This window comes from Triticum aestivum, chromosome 7B, assembly GCF_018294505.1.
Source record: "Triticum aestivum cultivar Chinese Spring chromosome 7B, IWGSC CS RefSeq v2.1, whole genome shotgun sequence".
NCBI lineage: Eukaryota > Viridiplantae > Streptophyta > Magnoliopsida > Poales > Poaceae > Triticum > Triticum aestivum.
Window position 1 is genome coordinate 37,491,392 of NC_057813.1, and position 18,506 is coordinate 37,509,897.

At 41.0% G+C, this 18,506-nt stretch overlaps 2 pseudogenes; one reads left to right on the forward strand and one right to left on the reverse strand.

The window, feature by feature from the left end:
* Positions 1–1,864: 1,864 nt before the first annotated feature.
* LOC123161846 (26S proteasome regulatory subunit 6A homolog) lies at positions 1,865–7,885 on the forward strand (annotated as a pseudogene).
* Positions 7,886–12,187: 4,302 nt separating this feature from the next.
* Positions 12,188–14,157, reverse strand: LOC123156183 (uncharacterized; annotated as a pseudogene).
* Positions 14,158–18,506: the final 4,349 nt, after the last annotated feature.

Sequence of the window (18,506 nt, forward strand, 5' to 3'; positions counted from 1 at the left end):
AGCTTTGCTCTTGCATTTGTCACATCAGTCTTCACATACGGCAAACTCCTCGGATCCCAACACCGTGCATCTCCAAGCAAGCCCATCATATTAGCCATTGATATGTTGTGATAGTGCAGTGAAGTGATGTACTGCATGTCTGCATCTGGGATCTTTCTGTGAGAGCGGCAAAATCTCCGACGCCCCCTTTGCAACATCAGCTGGTGTGTGTGATCGACCTCAAAAACTGTCACAACCCAGCTACCGTCTTTGAGGTTAACACCCATACGAGCCTTGCAATCATACCGCTCCAACGGGTTTCTTTTCCTCTTGTCGCTCACATCCATATAGATGCCAGCTTGTTTGCTTGGAGATTTTTTGTAACTCGCATAGTTCATATCAACATCTTCACACTCATTTGTTGCAGCTCCATCAGAAATGCTACCACCAACATTCTTCGAAGGATTTTTTCCGTGAGTGTATGCACTCAAAAACTCTATAGATTAGAATGCACTTCTGACCCGAGCTATTTTTCCTACTATACTTTGATGTCACAATGCGAGTACCAAAGCCATCTTCGAGGCATATTCATTGTAAACGCGCTGAGCTTCTTCAACATTGTCAAAGACCATTCCAACAAAAGGGACAACTGGCTGTGATGATATATCTTCATCCGGTTCATCAACAAGTGTTGCAGCATTTTCATTGGCATAGTCACTAGCCACACGGGCATTGCCATGATTTGGATCTACACCATCCGTGTTCAGTTGCAACGAATCGTCACTATCATTTCGCGGAGTATCATTCAGATCAATGCGATCTTCTTCTTCTTCATGCACAACATTTTGCATATCATCATCAAGAAAAATTGATGGCTCAACAGCAACATTCTGCAACAAAATCAGCACCCAAGTCATTTTTTTGCTGCGTGAAAAAACACGTAAAAAGCGCGAACAAAAAAAGTGAACGCAGCATGGCAATCATAATTCCAAAACAATTCCTGCATGCAGCATTTTAGGATGCAACATGCAACATCCAGCAAGTAGCATGTAGCAAATGCAACGCATACTTGTAACATTTTACTAGCAGACAGCAGGAAGAAACATCTTACTAGCATTAATTGACAACATCTCAGTAATATTACACAAAAATCAAGCACAAGTATGTTGACAACATCTCTTTTCAATCTCATGCTCATCAAAGGTTGCAAAATATTTTTGTGAACAAAAGGATCTAGGGTTTGCAATTGGAATTCATACCAGATCAATTTCATCTCGGCCATGCCGTGCTGCATCTTGGAAGACCACACTAGGGTTGTAGTACCGTTGCAGCACTGGTCCACTACTACCAGGGTCTTCCCTCCTCAGTGGACTTCGGCCATGAACGGCAGCGGAGCTCGAGCCCAAATCCATGGCGGCAAGGAGGTCATTACGGATGTAAGACATGGTTGAAGCAAGTACAAGGGCACTTGATAGATGAGGGAGCCCCTCCTCGAGGTGATTCGGTCGTGGGGAACAAAAAACCGGCGGATCCGGCCGCCGCCGTCGCGGGTTGGGGACGAGCAGACGCGGGGGGGGGGGGGGGGGGGGGTCCAGCTCCCCTGTTTTCCTCGTTGTGGCGCGTCTTAGCACGGTTGCAACAAACATTCTATTTTTTGCTGCAACGGTTCATTAGGTACACACTTGCGCGCAGATCTGATGGTTGACGCGCACCGCATCGGACGGTTCGGGCTCGACCGGCCCAACAATTGGGCCGGTGCCCCGGCGCAGATAGCTGCCCAGAAAGAAAGCACGAACGAACTTTCTCTCTCTCCGTCTCTCTCCTCGCCTCCTTCACTCTATCTCGACGCCGCGTCTCGTCCGCCGCACCCCTAAACCCTACGCCGATGTCGTCACCCGCGCCCGCTGCGGCGGCGCCGATGGCCGTTGACGATGCGGAGGACGACCAGATGGCCTCCATGTCCGTCGAGGACGTCGGCCGGGCCTCCCGCCTCCTCGACAACGAGACCCGTGTCCTCAAGGCAAGCCGCGCCCTACCAAACCCAGACCCCCCTCGCCTCCGCCGGGGCTGAGCAGGGGGTCTCGCGGGACTCGCCCCTCTGTTCTACTCCCTCCGTTCGGAATTACTTGTCTCGAAAATGGATGTATCTAGAACTAAAATACATCTAGATACATCCGTTTCTACGACAAGTAATTCCGAACGGAGGGAGTATTTCTTATTAGGGTTTGGGTTTAGGCCTGATCGGTTGGCGTTTCTGTTTCACCCCTCGGCCGACGGCGGCGCGCAGGACGAGCTGCAACGGACAAACCTGGAAGTGGAGACCTTCGAGAGCCAAGGAGAACCAGGAGAAAATTAAGCTCAACAAGCAACTTCCCTACCTCGTCGGCAACACCGTGGAGGTACAATATTTCCCTGTAGATTCCGCGATTGCTCCTCAAATTTTACTCCTGCGCCCTTAATCTGGTTATAGATCGTGTACTGTGCTGTGTTTTCCTGCTTCTTAGATTGGTCTCAGATCATGCGAGGCAGATCAGTGAAAGCTTCATGTTTGTATAGGTGCTTTAGTATGACTTGCATGCTTACTGGTAAAATTTCCTTTTGCTTAATTATTTATTCTGATATATATGTTAATAGTTAATGCAAAACCTAATGTGCATTAGCACTGCAAGACTTTGTAAGAAAGTACTTATTGTTTTTTGTATAAAATTGCTTCTATTACGTCTCTGGTAAGTCAGTAGTGTTAACTAGTCCGCCCTTGCAGTGGTACTGTAGTAGTAATGCTTTAATTTGTGTGTTTTACTTTTATCAGCTCTAGCCGACCTGGTTAGGAATACTAATATTTATCCATGTCGGAACTTAGTTACTGGTATTTTCACACCTATTAATTTTGAGTAGCCTATAAAATGTATGGGTAAATTAACATTAAACCCACATATGATGGTTAACCACTAATAATTTTCATATTATGATATATTTAAAGTATGGCATGGTGCTTCTTAGTAGCTGAAGTGTCCAAATATACTTTCATCCTTGACCCAACTTGAAATGCGATAACTAATTGCTATTTACAGAAGTTGCTCTTTCTTATGCTTTGACATTTTACCATATTTTTCTTCTAATTTTGGAATATACTTTTTGTATTGTTTTTATTTTTACTTATGTGGTTTCTGCTTTTTTAAATTGTGCTAGGTTTTGGAAATAAACCCCGATGATGAAGCAGAGGAGGATGGTGCTAACATTGATCTAGACTCACAAAGGAAAGGCAAATGTGTTGTTTTGAAGACCTCCACAAGACAAGTAAGAAACTCCCTGTTTACCTGGTCCTAGATTTTTTGTCATATGAGATCGATGCTTCCTTTTGTTTCCTAAATAGATAGTATGATTAAAATAATGGAAGCGACTAACATACATGGTAGTGCCACGCTAGCATTTTAAGTCAGCTCATCTTTGCATGGAATCATTTTGGTGCAAAGATGATTTTAAAATCTGCACCGACCCAACTGTTAACTTCCAACATACCTGCATGAGTCATGGTTTTGACTCATCTGAACTCACATGTATCTGTATTGATAATATTTGTACATTGATAAAGGCTCTTACCGTTTTATGAAATCCAAAATTTGATCTTAAGCATGACATTTAGTTTAAGAACATAAGGAATCAAATTCACGTCTTTATTTGTTTTTTGACTACAGACTATATTCCTCCCTGTGGCTGGGCTAGTTGACCCAGACACGCTCAAGCCTGGTGATTTGGTCGGAGTCAACAAGGATAGCTACCTTATATTAGATACACTGCCTTCAGACTATGATTCACGAGTAAAAGCAATGGAAGTGGATGAAAAACCCACTGAGGATTATAATGATGTTGGTGGTCTTGAAAAGCAGGTATTTTATCTGAATAAATATCGGAATTATTTGCGTTTCCTCTCTGAAAAGTGGCAAGTTCTTAGTCTTATTATTGCTCCTTCGAGAATGGTCGAGCCATCACTTAATAAATCAATAATGTTATGTTTCTGTGCTCAGTTGCTCTTGGATCTTATCTTATCATTTGTATCTTGTATTAGTGGATATAGATTCAGGAGCTTGTGGAGGCAATAGTCCTGCCCATGACACACAAAGACCGGTTCCAGAAGTTGGGTATTCGTCCTTCCAAAGGTGTCCTTCTGTATGGACCACCGGGAACTGGGAAGACACTGATGGCTCGTGCATGTGCTGCACAGACTAATGCAACATTCCTGAAATTAGCTGGGCCACAGCTTGTACAGGTTATTACTTCACTCACTAGCCTCCATCATGTATCAGTTTGTGGTTCCTTTTTGTATGACCATGTTGATACTTGCAACTTTGTGTTTCTGTTTGCTCTTTATGTGCACTTTTGATCTGAAAGAGAGTTTGTTAAGGATAGTAAAATGGTGCATGCATCTTTTCTCAAATGGCTGTTCCATTAGTTCTTTCCGTTGTTGACTACACCCTCGTATATGATTATTAGTTAAACATCGGTGGGAGAAACAAAAGTGCATAAAGTAAAACATGTGCACGTATACCATAGTCACCTTCAAGTGTATTATGTTGCTGCATAAAAGATCTGTGAAGGGCAAACATGGAACATCTTCTTGTGAAGCATCAGATTTTACAGAACAGAAACCTGTCTGTGTCCTGGAGTGATTATCAACAGTTACTGAATGCTGGGGCCCTTCAAGACACATATCCTAACATGAGGTATTAGTAAGCATCTCTGCATATAGTATTGTTATTGTACTGACAAGTTGACGATAGTCGGATGGGGGTAAATAGGAAGTTAGAGTTATGGAGACAAGCCTTGGAATCGAAAGGGTTTAGGCTTAGTAGAACTAAAACCGAGTACATGATGTGCGGTTTCAGTACTACTAGCTGTGAGGAGGAGGAGGTTAGCCTTGATGGCCAGGTGGTACCTCGGAAGGACACCTTTCGGTATTTGGGGTCAATGTTGCAGGATGATGGGGGTATTGATGAAGATGTGAACCATCGAATCAAAGCCGGATGGATGAAGTGGCGCCAAGCTTCTGGCATTCTCTGTGACAAGAGAGTGCCACAAAAGCTAAAAGGCAAGTTCTACAGGACGGCGGTTCGACCCGCAATGTTGTATGGCGCGGAGTGTTGGCCGACTAAAAGGCGACATGTTCAACAGTTAGGTGTGGCGGAGATGCGTATGTTGAGATGGATGTGTGGCCACACGAGGAAGGATCGAGTCCGGAATGATGATATACGAGATAGAGTTGGGGTAGCACCAATTGAGGAGAAGCTTGTCCAACATCGTTTGAGATGGTTTGGGCATATTCAGCGCAGGCCTCCAGAAGCTCCAGTGCATAGCGGACGGCTAAAGCGTGCGGAGAATGTCAAGAGAGGGCGGGGTCGACCGATTTTGACATGGGAGGAGTCCGTTAAGAGAGACCTGAAGGATTGGAGTATCGACAAAGAGCTAGCTATGGACAGGGGTGCGTGGAAGCTTGCTATCCATGTGCCAGAGCCATGAGTTGGTTGCGAGATCTTATGGGTTTCACCTCTAGCCTACCCCAACTTGTTTGGGACTAAAGGCTTTGTTGTTGTTGTTGTTGTTGTATTCATGAGGTTTCATTTCTTAGTTTGGAAGGTTTTTTTTTCAGTTTTGTGATGCAGCTGGTGAATATATCATCTATGGACACGAAAGTTACATTTTTTAGCATAGTTCATTGGTATGGCTAAAATTCAGTTTGATCGTATATCCTTGTTCAACAATCACACCAAACATTACATTATCATGCATAAGCTTATCCTTTTTATGTACATTACTTGGATATAGTTACTACTTACTAGTAGAGGGATAGATGATATTCTTTTGGATATCTTCAGATGTTCATTGGAGATGGAGCCAAGCTTGTCCGGGATGCCTTTCAGCTGGCTAAAGAAAAAGCTCCTTGCATCATTTTCATTGACGAAATTGATGCAATTGGTACCAAGAGATTCGATAGGTATGTCTTATGACGGTTAGTTCGTTCCCACATTATTTTAGGCTGATGATTTTACCACAGATGTGGTGTAGATGTGTTAATTTTCTATATATGATCACAAACGCTAGAATTCTTGTTGTGCTTCTAATTCTGCCTTCTGTGGGAAAGCTTTATAGTCTAGAAACATGTGAAACAAAAACGTTTTCATTGTTACATACATATTTTAACAAGAAGTTTACTTTATTTTCCAGTGAAGTTAGTGGTGATAGAGAAGTTCAACGGACTATGTTGGAATTGCTCAATCAACTGGACGGATTTAGCAGTGATGAGAGAATAAAGGTACGTGCTAATATTCGTTCTTGGTTTGCTGCTGTGCACCAACTGACTGATCTTGTCTGGGTGGTTTAGTTGACCATTCACTTTCTTTCCAAGATTAGACATTGTTGCATTGTAATAGAGAAGCCAAAGTCATGCTCATGTTGCTTTCAGAAAGTATTGATCACAATTCGATGTTCTGAATGCATTGGTCAATATTTGATGTTCTGAATGTACATTAATTGGTACCTTTTTGCTAGAAATCCTTTTAGTTGTGTTATATAATTGTGTATCAGTTATATTTGATCATTTTGTTCATATGCTTGATGATGCATTATTGGTTAACTTGCAGGTCATAGCTGCAACAAACCGTGCTGACATCCTTGATCCTGCTCTGCTGCGATCTGGTCGTTTGGACCGAAAAATCGAGTTCCCTCATCCATCTGAAGAAGCAAGAGCTAGAATCTTGCAAGTAGGTTTTCAAAGCATGTTGCTTTATTATTCGCTTAAGTTTGTTCATCTTGTTTCTTTCTTTGGTGAATCACGCTTGAGCTAATGTGCTATTTATGGCTGTCTTCAGATCCATTCACGAAAAATGAATGTAAACCCAGATGTGAATTTTGAGGAGTTGGCTCGCTCAACAGACGATTTCAATGGAGCGCAGCTGAAGGCTGTTTGCGTAGAAGCTGGTATGCTCGCACTACGGCGAGATGCCACAGAGGTGTGACTTTATATCATTCTCATAACTGTACTTTGCATCCCTAGCTGGAGTAGAATGAGTGATACCTTTGTACTTATCGGCCATGTTGTTTGGTGTTTCATGAACACCCTTACATTTGAAAACCTTTTGAACGGGTGATTTGGAGAAAACCATTAGTTTAGTTAAGAGCTGGCAGGTGGACTGAGTAAACTAAGTCATAAATTTGCAGAACTGGCTAGAAATTTTATGACTCTTAATTTAAAAGCTGCCTACTTAATATCTTCCTGTCTCAGTCTACACTTGCTTCAAATTCTTTGTTGGAATTATCTTGGCACATGAAGGTGTGTTCAGAAAAAGTAGGAATTGAAATCAGTTTGAAAGATGTAATGTGCTAGGAGTTTTTAAGTCTGGGCAGTTTTTGTGTGTGTGTGTTTAGGCCTATTAGAACTCTAATAAGTTCTCTCTCCGTCCGGAATTAATTGTCACTGAAATGAGTGTATCTACACATTGGAACGCGTCAAGATACTTTCATTTCAGTGACAGTTAATTCCGGATGGAGGTTGTAGCATAGATATATGAGGAAATGCGGTTGATGATTAATCATCCTAAAACTGAAAGAAATATTTGCCTCTCATGTGTGTGCATGTGTTTGATCTTTGGCTGAGGGATCGGGACATACATCCAATAGTTGCTACCATTCAAATATTTGCACATGTTTGAGTGTCCATCGTACGGAATTGCGATGTTCTGCTTTGCATTGTTAGATGTGCTTTATGCGGAGAACATCTGATTACTGTTTTGTCGATAGTGTTTACTGTTTCTGATCTGGATCGTTACTTGTGCAGGTAACCCATGAGGATTTCAACGAGGGGATAATACAAGTCCAAGCCAAGAAGAAGTCGAGCCTGAACTACTACGCTTAACAACTTACGTCCAAAATTCTCAGGACTCATTTCTTTTGTATCTCTACTGTTTGGATGCTCAAATTTATATTTCCTATGAGATGCAAGTTTTAGTAGCAGTCTTTACATAAAGCTCTTGTGTGGAAAAAAGAAATCGTCTCCTTATTTCCCTTGGATATTGGAGGTGAGAAATGATTGTTTTGCATGACACGGGGGCGCCTAGTACCATACATTGCATTACCCAACTTAGCCAACTATGCACACCTCATTCCTGGATTGGATGACATCGCCGGTTTCTTGCTCCATGTTACGGTGTGGGTGTACATTGTCAAGTGTTCACAAACAGGCTAATGAACGGGCTGTAAGATGAACATGGTTAAGACTTGGAGATCAGCCTATGAGCTCTTGAGATGATGAAAATTGGGTGGCAAAACGGAAGAATACCAGGTATGCTAGCACCAGGAGAAATGGTCGTGCACACGGTGGCTGTACCAAGGTCGTGCTACTTTTGCGTATAATGAGGATGCAGCATTTTGTCTTAGGCGTGTCAGACTTATATGTGGGCCTCTAGAGGGTTACCGCAGGTTTGATGGGGCTTTTGACCTAGACTTACTCTAAGGATCTTATGGAGCTATCATCAGAGACTCAAATGGCAAGTTCATTGCGGCTGGAAATGGGAAAATTGAATGGTGTGGAGATGCTCTTATCTCTGAAGCAACGGCCTTGCGCTTTGGACTCAACTTAGCAACAACAGTTGGGTGCAATCGCATAGAGGTGAATTCTGACAATGTCGAGGTGATTGAGATGGTGAAGAATGGTGGATGATTCTTTGGGAATTGCGGCTGCAATATTTGATGATAGTTATCACTTAGCTTATGATTTTCCGCATTTTATTTTTGAGCATGCCCCTAGAGAGGCGAATTGTGTTGCCCATGATCTACCTAGTTTAGCTAGGAGCACGGTGTGTGCTGGGTGGATAGAAGAACCATCGGACGAAATTTAAAATGCTCTTATAAATGATGCCACTATGATCACGATGCAATGAAGAGTATTTGATGTCAACAAAGGGAGAGATTTGGTAACCCGCCGGCTCCACATGCAGTCTGTAGGGTGATCTTAGGCGAGTTCGAAAGACAGAAAGGTTACCGCAGGTTTGGTCGATCAGGGAGAGATTTGGTAATCTGCCGGCTCCACATGTGGTCCGTAGGGTGATCTAGGCAAGTGCTTCCTCATCAGGCTTGGGCCTCCACTCACGCTACATGTTTCTCCAATGTGGATGTGGTTGCCGAAGCAGTTTGGAAGATGTCGGGAGTGCTTGTTTCATTGGTTCGTTGTTGGGGTTGTGCCGGCTCCACATGTGGTCCGTAGGGTGATCTGGGCAAGTGCTTGCTCATCATGCTTGGGCCTCCACTCGGGCTACATGTTTCTCCAATGTGGATGTGGTTGCCGAAGCGGTTTGGAAGATGTCGGGAGTGCTTGTTTCGTTGGTTCGTTGTTGGGGTTGTGCCTCTATGCATGTTGCCATTGACACGGGTTGGCGTCCCATGACGTGGTCGCCAACTCGGTGATGCTTCCACCGCTGCCAGAGTGCCATCCTCAATGTCCTCCGCATAGCCTCCTTTCGCATTCCGTAACGAGTTTCCGGGTATTGGACCAGATCTGCCCTATGATGGTGGTTTCCTTGCAGCCTGCATGTCTTCTGATGTTATCCTCAATCTTAGTGGTTTCGACAACATTTTCCCTACTGTCTATGGATACCAAGGATATTTATCTTCGCAAATCTGATTTGGTTCCCCACAGTTGGTGCCAACTGTTGAAGGTGTTTCGCAAAGTACCCCGACAACAGTATGATAACATTTGTGGGGTTGTATGAAAATGTGACTTAACCTCAAGTTATCAAACATAAATGGGGAGACTACTTTACCCAGGCATGAGGCCCGGTGAAGCGAGTAACAACCCTAATCTTGCTTATCTTGAATTATATATCAGCGAGTACAACGTGTGGGTCAAGCAATTTGTACACTAAGTTGTTGGGGTATTTTGTGGTCGATCTTGACGGGATGTCTAAGATCATATGTAATCTAGGGCTAGACTGGGGCTTCACTTCCTTCTTCTTAGCTATTGAAGTAAAGTGGCCTCTTTTGGTTTCGGCACACGGGTACTTATACCTAGTCTTGAGTCGGTTGGACGCCTTCCTTTCTTGGTCTCCTAGTTGTGAACGCCTTGAGCCTCCCAATCTTGATTTCTAGATGGTGGACAACTAGACCTCTTTCTTGTGTGGCCGGTGAACTACCTTTCGCCTAAGGCCATGACATTAACGAAGGAGGGGTACATTATAGATGTCCTCATTAGCATACATGGTTTCCTCTATTAGAGGTAAGAATATGGTTTCCAGCGACTCTTCAGGGCCTAGTGTGGTGCAGTATGGGAAGTTTCCACTTCCCGCCGACATAGAGTGGGGCCGGTGAGTTGAGATTCCACCCATCGGTGACCAACATCACAACCATGAGACCAAAGAAATGCATTAATCACATAGCTCCAATCGCTCAACCTCTCTTGCAGGCGCCATTTAAAAGAAGTAACCAACATTAGTAAATAACGATAGACAACAATAAGTCTATTGTTTAGTAAGAAAAAAAACTACAAGGATGTAACCGACATTAGTAAATGATGGTAGACAACAATAAATCTATTGTTCAGTAAATAAAGGTAGACAACAATAAGTCTAATCCTAAAAACAGTGAAAATACAAAAAAAAATCTAATTAGGGAAAATGACAAGGATGTAACAAATGATAGAGTATGTCTTTCTTCCTTGGCCTGAAGCACCCGTTTTTGTGGAATTGCCGACTGATGACCGAATCACTTCTATAGAACCTCCACGTCATTATCTTGGACTAGTGGCATCTCACACTTCTCCATCCAAGTATCCTACTCATTCTTCCCAACTACCCATATATACTTCCAATATGTCATTCGATGTCTCCATCTATTAGTATACTAATTAAAGACTCTCCATAAATTCACATGTTAATGGGAAAAAATACGATAGATATGAGACAACGGTCCAAGTTACGATGGCATAGATGAATTTCAGGGGACTAGATCAACTTCCGTAGCGAAAATAAGGAAAGACAAACACTAGCTAATGTTTCTTATGAAAAGACCCATTTCGATAAATGTTCAGCTGTTAATTTCTTCTTTTGGCTATCTCGGCCATTTCTACAATCTTCCATGCATATGTCCCAATCCTTGGTGTCTAGAGCAAGAAGAGCGTGAAAATGAGACAGAAAATTAATATCATGGAGAGTGTTGGGATTTAAAATGATGGTGAGCGTAAGGTTTTTATAGCCAATTGGTTTCTCTGTTTGACTCCCTAGTGACCAAGTGGTGTTTTGCTAGACGTAGGGATCTTTACATAAGTATACAAGCTGATTCCTGAACTAGCGCGTTTTAATTGGACGAGGGTGACGGTGGGCCCCACACGGGTGGAAATGGGGTGGGGGGGGGGGGCGAAGAGAATTTATGGAAGGGTTTGTAGCAGCCCCGTAAAAGCCTTTATGTGTACCATTTTTGGACCAAGTGGGAGCAATAGTGGTGAAACATGAAATCATTTTGTCACCTTTTGTAGCTAGGATCCTTTGTACATATTGTTCTTTGGAGAGGAATAAAGAGTAAGGCTATGGGGTGTTTTACCCTACGTACAGTAACAAGTCAAAAAGAATGAAATCCCTAATTTTAATTTATATCAAATATATCAACTTTATCATCAATTTATATATAGGCAATACATTGACATAACATAGCAACACCACACAAAATTGATTATCTCGGCCTCTTGGACTAAAAACAGGAAGATCCAACATGCATGCTTTAGATAAACTAGTGTTAATATAGCAGGATCTCGACTATCGAGTAGAATATCTGACTTTTTAAGTATTTTGGCAACTGAATCTTATTTAATTTAGTCAACAAAGATTCTTGTGCTTTTCCATGGGGTGATAGCAATCTCATAACGTAGGCAACAACCATGTATCGAGACAACATGTACACTTTCATGTGGTAATACAACAACACTATATAATCTTATTAATTAAGGGGGATGACGAACATTGTATTAAGATTAAGAGACAATGGAATGTGAAATATATTGTTTTTCAATAGAAACAGAATACTTTGTTGACTTGCTAAACACACATGTCCGCCGTATTGTCTTGAGCATGTTATTGTTGCCATCTTGAAGAGAACAATCCGCTTATTCATGGGGCACATGCTTGGCTAGCATTCCAAACATTGCCCAAGCCTACGATCAACATAATATTGTTCAGACATTACCACGATAAAAACAAGCTGACCCTTGTTGGCAATCAGGCACATAGGTTCCTACCCCGTCCATTACAGCTGCAACAGAACCCATCATCTGCTGCGCACTACCCATTGGTTGCGGACCCACTTGTTGATTATATATGTAAGGGGAGCATAACTGAGTTTGGTTGTTCATGATTGCGAACGAGCTCGTCGGAGGCTGCAACCTAAAGCTTGAGTCATTGTTGAGGCTGGTGAAAGAAAGAACTTGTTGGGTGGCAGAACTATTGTCTACTGCTAACGGATCGTCATCGTGGAGCCTGACATCATTGATGCTGTAACGCTTTGTCCCTGACGATTTCTTTTTCTCTATTCTCTTGAAAAACTTTTGTGCATGGCTTGAAACTTGGACAGGGGTCTTAGTGGTGACGAAGTGCTTGGATATGTTTTTCCAGTCGCCACGACCGTAGACTTGCAACCCATGAAGAAATAACCTGTGGACATAAGTTTCAAGAGAATTGTTAGGTTAAATTGTTGATAGAAAGATGAATCATGGAGTTGTGAACGAACATTTTGTAACATAATGATAACTGGAGCATATTACAATTTCAAAATTATCACACCTATATTTTTCTATAGTGAGACGACAACAAGTATAGATAATTTATTTGTTTGCTTGGGACAAGAAGTACCATACTGGAATTTAATGGGCTATTTTAATGCCTTCTTATTATTTAATTGAAGTCAAATCACATAATTTTGGTAAGCAAGAAAAGTAGAAAATAAAGTTTATCGATATCAAAATTGCAGGGATTAGTATACAGAAATGTAAATTGAAAATGCCCATATATACATTTACTAAAGTGCAATATCATTGCAAATTTAACCTACCCGCCTCATAAAATTAATTTGCAAACATGATTAATTAGCATATGTTGATTTTAAATAAATAAAAACTAAAACTACATGATAAGGAAGAATATAGTTGTCGACTAACATGTGTTCCTCTTTGGTCCATGACTTCCGCCGATGTGGGGCAACAACTGGTCGATCATTGCGAATATTGTTCTCCAACACCACCATCTTGTTCTTGTCTACCATCACCCGAGCCTCCTCTGTATTCGTGATTTTTGTACCCTCCAGTGCACAACGAAATGAAAATCCATTATCATCCATGGTTGTATCCTCCTCCTCGCTCACCTCAAAGTTTTCGTTAACAAGGCCACCCATGCTGTAAATGGAAATTGAATAGTTTCCATGTGTACATTTAGTAAAGTACAATATCATCAAGAATTTAAGTTACAATATCACATAATAAATTGCACACACTCTTAATTAGTATATATGTTCACTTAAACAAACAACAGTTAAAACTACATGACAAAGAAGAATATGTATAGCCATGGACGAACCTGTGCTCCTTCTTGTTCCAAAACCCCATTGATGTGGCGTAACAATTGATTGATCTGTGAACATATTATTGTCCAACACCTCCTTCTTGTTGGTGTGTACCATTAGCAGTGCCTCACCGATGCTCATATCCCCCATTGCACAACCAAAGGACAATTCATTATCGTTCATGATTGTTGCCTCTCCCTCTCGTACCGCAAAGTTTTCATTTGCATGTTCACCCATTTTGTAGACATTGTGTGTACTGCTAGAACCATTCTCCTCCCCCGGTAGCTCATAGTTACTGTTGATAAGGTCACTAAAGGTGAAACTATTTTGTGGGTTGCCACCAGTAACATGGCACCCCTCCCTCAACTGCATCATATGCATTTCCATGGCGAGATCAACATAAAGATCTATTACCTGTTTCATGGTCTTTGAAGGGAACAATGCATGAAGAGAATCCACGATGTAGTTGTGCTTCTTGTTCTTGTCATCGTTGTCGCCATACACGATTTTGATGGTGTTGAGCCTAGCAATGAGCGACGACGCCTTATCTATCTCAGATGAGGTCCACCCTTGGTTGACTACTGGATCCATGAGAGACTTGATAGTTGAACACTATAGAATTATGAGTAGTATGAACTACCAAGATGGATTATAGCTTGGGGATGGAGAGTGGGGGAGAGATAGTGCATTTATAGCTCTCTTGTGTGCAATCCCACTTTCGCTAGTTAATTTTGCACATTGATAGTTTTTCGGTCCATACAAAAGTAGATTCAATTATGTTAATGCTTATGACCATCCGAGGAACAAGCCAAAACTAGTTTAAGTTGACCTCAACATTGATAGTTTTTATTGGTTTGCCAATGCAAATAATTGTAGCAACATCGAAATATACGCAAGAAGATTGCTAGAAACAATACATGCAGGCCTATTGAGTGCTGATCCATTTCGGTCTTGATAGATAGAATATACATGCCTATACGCATGCATGACAAGTGCTCTCATCTTAGAGTGCAAGACTCAAACCATGGTCTGTTGCCACTCTCACATATACATAGCACACATGATTTGCATTCGGTTTTGGCTATTAGTGACACATGTACCAATGGAATTTTATTGCATACATATGTGCAAATAATTGATTAATATGTCTCAATGAATAATCAGGCTACATATATGATCCAACATTACCAGTGAAGGTAAGCATATCTTTTCTCTTAATTTTGGTGACCATGCTTCCCACACATCCAACGCACGAATTCCATTTATAGGCAGATTTTTTGGCTTAGGTTAATTAATGGCACTTCATGCTAAAAAGATTTAATATATGGTCCAATCAATTGTATATGTATATACATATGTTTGTTTATATGTATATATAGAGAGATATAAATTAATAACCTACGAATTCAATAAATTGGACGCATTGATCTTGCATCTCTCTCTCTCTCTCTCTCTCTCTCTCTCTCTCTCTCTCTCTCTCTCTCTCTCTCTCTTGTGCTTGCATTTCTCTCTTTCCCCATGTTCGAAATAATTTCAAGATTTCTTTGTGATATACACATTAATTTGATGTTGCTTTGGAGGCACTGGCACACGAAAACACAAACGTAAAATTTATATATGAATATAAGGCCTCTTAAGAGCATGATGCATCGTCTAGCTACATATTGGACTACGCGCACATTCATTCACTCATGTCCCAATGTTTCAGCCACATCCATAGATGGTTTTTTGCTTCGAAGTTTCAAACCAAGTTTTAATACTGTGTAAGATTTAGTAAACCAAATTAAAGAAAAGGCTCGTTCTACATTAATGATAACTGGCTTCACAAATGTATTTTTTTTCTAGTGAAGGAAAAAATATCGGAATGTATGAGTATTAACTTTTAGCCGATTGTTTCGCCAAATTGCTAAATGATAAAATTATAGGAGGTTAAACTTTAGCTGTGACATTGGATGTTTAGTTTATAATATTGACAACCTTTTCTAATTAACATGAAGCAAACCAACACCATCTCAACATCGCCGGAGCAAGGTAGTCATCATAACTAAATTCAGGAAGTCGCTTGGCATTGCTAGAGATATCAGTGGCAACGATCTGAATCACGGACCTTCAACAGGGAGAACAAGGTGAATGCCAGACGAAGAGAATCAACCCCACGCTGAAATGTAAGCTCCATCCCAAGAATTATCAATGGGACTACCGATGCCACCATGAACCAAGGTGGAAGCATTGTGGTTGACGACTCTCCCTCCCCCTCCACCGTATGATAGATATAAATGCTTTTTATCCAGTTTTGATCATTTTCATCGAAGGATTCTATCTTAAACATACAACATAATTAAACTTCAAATTTCCTTATATTGAGATGAAAAAGGATGAATAAATGGATTTCTATTCACATGCAACAATTTTCAAAATTAGTCCGAGTTGCTTTGAAACCCCATGATGTTTTTGCAATAGTCGAGGGTGTTCGTTCACTTTTGGTCAAGCAATGCATAGATTCACTTTTACTTTTCCAATTTTGTTTTAGATATATTTTACATTTTTCTCTATTTTTAATTTTTCATCTTCACTTCCTATTTTATTGTTGATTCCCTGTCTTGTTATTTTTTTTCAAATTGTTTATTTTGTACCCTACGATATGACACTCCCTTTATGTTCCCTTCTTTATTGTATCTTTTCTAATGGTCAATTTGCTCATTAATTTTGTTAACCATTCCTGAGATAATCTACAAAGCTTTTATTATTGCTTCTAGTTTGTTATCGGACAACCACATCGATTTTGTTAAGATGGTATGTGCAATTTTTTAATTAGTATTCAACACCGAAATTTGAAAAGTGAAATATTTTATCTCATCAAGAATACACAAGCATGGAAAATTTATTTTTGTGGGATAAATGAATCCTCTGACCATGATTTTTTTTTTCATATATAACTTTTTTCTATAAACCAGGGGAACATAATACATTTCCACCTCACTATCATCTCACACCTCTCTTCAAAGGAAGGCAGCTAAGATTTTTGCATAGGTTTGCCGCCAAGTTCTATCGTCTTCGGGTGCCTTTCGGTGCTAGCGAGGTGGGGGAACTCTGGTTGTGTTTGGCTATGTTTGGGTCGCTCAAGATCTAGCTATGGCTCAGTCAAGGTGTCTAGTTGATGGTGGCATCATTGATGGTGTGGAATATTTTTTCCTGTTCTATCCTTGTTTCGGGATGTTGATTGGTGTTGAGGGATGACATGTTGAGCTTCGGTTAGGACAAGATCTCAGGCCCCATTTTTTTCTATGTTTTGTCTAGGTGGTCTTGGACGATGATGGTTCATTTTTGGTCTTTTGGCTTGTTCTCAGTTATGTATGAAAATCTTTTGCTTCGTCAAGAATCTAGTGAGGTAAGGCATCCCCAGTTCTATGTGGCCTGATTTGGAAGCATATGTGATGGAGTTAAATCCAGCAGATCTTGGGTAGGGGGTCCCAAGCTGGTAGCCTTGGCAAGATGGTAATAGGGACACATGATTTTACCCATGTTCGAGCTCTCTCAAAGAGATGACACCCTACATCCTGCTTTGGTTGTATTGATTGAGGGGGTATAGAGTACATATTGATCTACCACAAGATCATGTGTGTATGAGTTGGCTTCTACGGTTTATACCCCTCACTTTATATAGACATCGGGGGTACTTAGGGTTACACATAGATCGGTTACATCTAAGGGTAATCCTACCAACAATCGCCTCCAGGTGTTGGAGTGTGCACCAAGTCTTTGAAAGATTCCATCTTGACGCCTCTAGGGGCCTGACAAATGTGTCTCACTAGTTGGTTGCTGTGGGGGTCCTCGGCAGAGCCCATATGCCCAAGAGTCAACATGGTTAGCACCCCCTTATCTAGGACACCATGAATATGACATTCTTCTCAGGGTCCTTGGTTCATTATCACTGTCTTCTTTGACTCCAACCAGCGACTTCCCGACCGCTGCATCAACAACATTACCCTAGCTCCGAGGGTGTTTCGGAGATCCAGAGGCGACCACAAAGTTTGCTCATGGTGCATCATTGATGAGTGAGGGAGGAATACAACATCAAGATTCCCTATTGCATGTGTTTTATTTTATGTTTTTGTAAGGGTTTGGCAATTCTAATGTATGGTTGTGTCGGTCTTGGAGAAAAAGATATACATTACATTCTTGTTGACCTAACTAAATATTTTCTTGCTAGAGTGATAAACAACTTAGACTTAATACCACACATGCTCTCAAATGAATGATAAAAATATGGTAATGTTATTGTGACAATATGTTCATGATTTAGTGAAAAAACATGACCCATCCTGTTGATAAAATCAAGATGCATACACCCAAAGATAGTTTTCTCGGTTTTTGTGCACAACTTTCATGTTTTCATCGAAGATTTTTCACTAGTAAAATTCATATTTGTTGTTATTAAGTCAGGTAAAGTACATGGAATTGGTGTTTCTACCTCAAAAACAGGTTTTTGTTTTAACATTGCACTCCCACATGTCCATTCCATGGTCGAGATCACACACGCATTGAAATGTCTTACCATGCTTTGTGCGACTGAAGTTTATTGTTTGATTTTGTCGAGGCATGTTGTTGGAGAGTTAATATACCGAAATTTGGATTCATAAAGGAAGAATGATGTTTTGTTAGTGAGTAAGTTACTTATGATCTTAAGACAAACCCCTGAATTAAGAAAACGGGCCCATTGGATCATCTTACTCCCAAAATTCTGTGCATACTCTCACCTGAAGAGGTGAGGATTTCCCATTACCGGGGGTCACAGAAAATAAATCTATGTTGTACCTTGAGTTAACTTGGAAACATATTTGCCTTCATTCTCCTTGGGCTTCTTAGGCATTTCTAGATCCAAGTTGTGCTTGTCGAAAATAATAAAGTATAGTTGCCTCACCAACATTTATTCCTTCGTA